Genomic DNA, 3883 nt, shown 5'->3' on the forward strand with positions numbered 1-3883 from the left:
ACTATCCTGGTTCAAAAGTTGTATCGGAACATTTTCACGTCGAAAATATATCTCTAAGTCCAGACCGATGCACCACGTAATCTCGGGCAGACCGATGCACAACGTAAATGACGATCGGGACCGGGGCGATCGGTCGTATCTGACACCGCCGGCTCGGTTCTAACATCGTCAATGAGTCGGGGTTGAAAAAAGGACGTGAACATTATTCCTTATAAAAACCAAACCCGACCATGGATTTTGATTCTGATTGTTGATTATCGCTATTAGAACACATTAGGAGGCAACCAAATCAAATTTGAGAAAATTCCACGATCAGAAAATTTTTTTCGAAAAAAAAAAAAAAATTCGAGGACACCTCGGTCATGGCAAGTTATTTTCCACAATCCATTCCCCAATCGACGTACATCACAGAAAAAATCATCTCTCTAACTATCCTGGTTCAAAAGTTGTATCGGAACATTTTCACGTCGAAAATATATCTCTAAGTCCAGACCGATGCACCACGTAATCTCGGGCAGACCGATGCACAACGTAAATGACGATCGGGACCGGGGCGATCGGTCGTATCTGACACCGCCGGCTCGGTTCTAACATCGTCAATGAGTCGGGGTTGAAAAAAAGGACGTGAACATTTTTCCTTATAAAAATCAAACCCGATCATGGATTTTGATTCTGATTGTTGATTATCGCTATTAGAACATATAAGGAGGCAACCAAATCAAATTTGAGAAAATTCCACGATCAGAAAATTTTTTTCGAAAAAAAAAAAAAATCGTAATCACCTCGGTCATGGCGAGTTATTTTCCGTATTTCATTCCACAATCAACGTACAACATAGAAGAAATCATCTCTCTAACTATCCTGGTTCAAAAGTTGTATCGGAACATTTCACGTCGTAATATCTCGCCAAGTCCAGACCTCGGCGATAGGTAGTATCTGACACCCGTCCGCTCGGGACTGACATCGACTTGGACTCGGGCTGATGATGGGGAGGCGTTTAAGGACGTGAACATTTTTCCTTATAAAAATTAAAGTCGACAATGAATATTGATTCTGATTACTGATTTACGCTTTAAAAACACATTAGAAGGCAACCAAATCGAATTTGAGGAAATTCCACGATCAGAAAATTTTTTTCGAAAAAAAAAAAAATCCGAAAAATATTTTTCGATTCCTATTACTGATTTACTCTTTTAGAACACATTAGGAGGCAACCAAATCAAATTTGAGAAAATTCCACAATCAGAAAATTTTTTTCGAAAAAAAAAAAAATTCGAGGACACCTCGGTCATGGCAAGTTATTTTCCACAATCCATTCCCCAATCGACGTACATCACAGAAAAAATCATCTCTCTAACTATCCTGGTTCAAAAGTTGTATCGGAACATTTTCACGTCGAAAATATATCTCTAAGTCCAGACCGATGCACAACGTAAACTAGGGCTGAACCGATGCACCACGTAATATCGGGCAGACCGATGCAGAACGTAAACTCGATCATACCGATGCTTCACGTAATCTCGATCTTACCGATGCACCACGTAAACAAGGGCAGACCGATGCAGAACGTAAAGTAGATCTTACCGATGCACCACGTAATCTCGATCTTACCGATGCACCACGTAATCTCCATCTTACCGATGCACCACGTGAACTGGATCTTACCGATGCAGAACGTGAATTGGATCTTACCGATGCACCACGTAAACTCGATCTTACCGATGCACCACGTAATCTCAATCTTACCGATGCACCACGTGAACTGGATCTTACCGATGCAGAACGTGAATTGGATCTTACCGATGCACCACGTAAACTCGATCATACCGATGCACCACGTAATCTCGGGCAGACCGATGCACAACGTAAATGACGATCGGGACCGGGGCGATCGGTCGTATCTGACACCGCCGGCTCGGTTCTAACATCGTCAATGAGTCGGGGTTGAAAAAAAGGACGTGAACATTTTTCCTTATAAAAATCAAACCCGATCATGGATTTTGATTCTGATTGTTGATTATCGCTATTAGAACATATAAGGAGGCAACCAAATCAAATTTGAGAAAATTCCACGATCAGAAAATTTTTTTCGAAAAAAAAAAAAAAATCGTAATCACCTCGGTCATGGCGAGTTATTTTCCGTATTTCATTCCACAATCAACGTACAACATAGAAGAAATCATCTCTCTAACTATCCTGGTTCAAAAGTTGTATCGGAACATTTCACGTCGTAATATCTCGCCAAGTCCAGACCTCGGCGATAGGTAGTATCTGACACCGTCCGCTCGGGACTGACATCGACTTGGACTCGGGCTGATGATGGGGAGGCGTTTAAGGACGTGAACATTTTTCCTTATAAAAATTAAAGTCGACAATGAATATTGATTCTGATTACTGATTTACGCTTTAAAAACACATTAGAAGGCAACCAAATCGAATTTGAGGAAATTCCACGATCAGAAAATTTTTTTCGAAAAAAAAAAAAATCCGAAAAATATTTTTCGATTCCTATTACTGATTTACTCTTTTAGAACACATTAGGAGGCAACCAAATCAAATTTGAGAAAATTCCACAATCAGAAAATTTTTTTCGAAAAAAAAAAAAATTCGAGGACACCTCGGTCATGGCAAGTTATTTTCCACAATCCATTCCCCAATCGACGTACATCACAGAAAAAATCATCTCTCTAACTATCCTGGTTCAAAAGTTGTATCGGAACATTTTCACGTCGAAAATATATCTCTAAGTCCAGACCGATGCACAACGTAAACTAGGGCTGAACCGATGCACCACGTAATATCGGGCAGACCGATGCAGAACGTAAACTCGATCATACCGATGCTTCACGTAATCTCGATCTTACCGATGCACCACGTAAACAAGGGCAGACCGATGCAGAACGTAAAGTAGATCTTACCGATGCACCACGTAATCTCGATCTTACCGATGCACCACGTAATCTCCATCTTACCGATGCACCACGTGAACTGGATCTTACCGATGCAGAACGTGAATTGGATCTTACCGATGCACCACGTAAACTCGATCTTACCGATGCACCACGTAATCTCAATCTCACCGATGCACCACGTGAACTGGATCTTACCGATGCAGAACGTGAATTGGATCTTACCGATGCACCACGTAAACTCGATCTTACCGATGCACCACGTAATCTCGATCTTACCGATGCACCACGTAATCTCAATCTTACCGATGCATCACGTAATCTCGATCTTACCGATGCAGAACGTAAACTCGATCATACCGATGCACCACGTTATCTCGGCAGACCGATGCAGAACGTAAAAAAAAAGCTTACAGCACGCGGTGTTCCCAAGCGGTCACCCATCCAAGTACTAACCGCGCCCGACGCTGCTTGGCTTCAGTGTTCTGACGAGAACTGGCAATTTCAGCGTGGTATGGCCGTAAACAACATATATTGCGATATTTTCTATGATATCTCACTTTTTGGGAGCGGAAAGGACGTGAACGTTTTTCCTCATAAAAAATGAAATAACTTTTGGATATTAATTCTGATTGTTGATTTAAGCTTTAAGAACACATTAGGACATATCTCAATGAAATTTGAGGGATTTCCGAAATCGAAAAATATTTTTCGAAAAAAAAAAAAAATCCCAGAAGACCTCGGTCATCTCAAGTTTATTTCCATATTCTATTACACAATCAACGTACATCACAAAAGGAACCATCTCTCTAACTATCACAGTTAAATTTTTGTATCGGAACATTTCACGTCGGAATATCTCGCTAAGTCCAGACCGGGGAGATCGGTCGCATCTGACACCGTCCGCTCCGGTCTAACATCGTCTTGGAGTCGGGGTAACGATGGAGAGGCGTTTAAGGACGTGAACATTTTTC

At 41.3% G+C, this 3883-nt stretch overlaps 1 non-coding gene across 1 annotated transcript; it reads right to left on the reverse strand.

Annotated features, from left to right (window-relative positions):
* Positions 1-3316: 3316 nt before the first annotated feature.
* Positions 3317-3435, reverse strand: LOC123688301. Its single transcript, XR_006749829.1, has one exon. It is a non-coding gene; the product is annotated as a 5S ribosomal RNA (ribosomal RNA).
* Between the last annotated feature and the right edge of the window lie 448 nt (positions 3436-3883).

Source organism: Harmonia axyridis, chromosome X (genome assembly GCF_914767665.1).
Source record: "Harmonia axyridis chromosome X, icHarAxyr1.1, whole genome shotgun sequence".
NCBI lineage: Eukaryota > Metazoa > Arthropoda > Insecta > Coleoptera > Coccinellidae > Harmonia > Harmonia axyridis.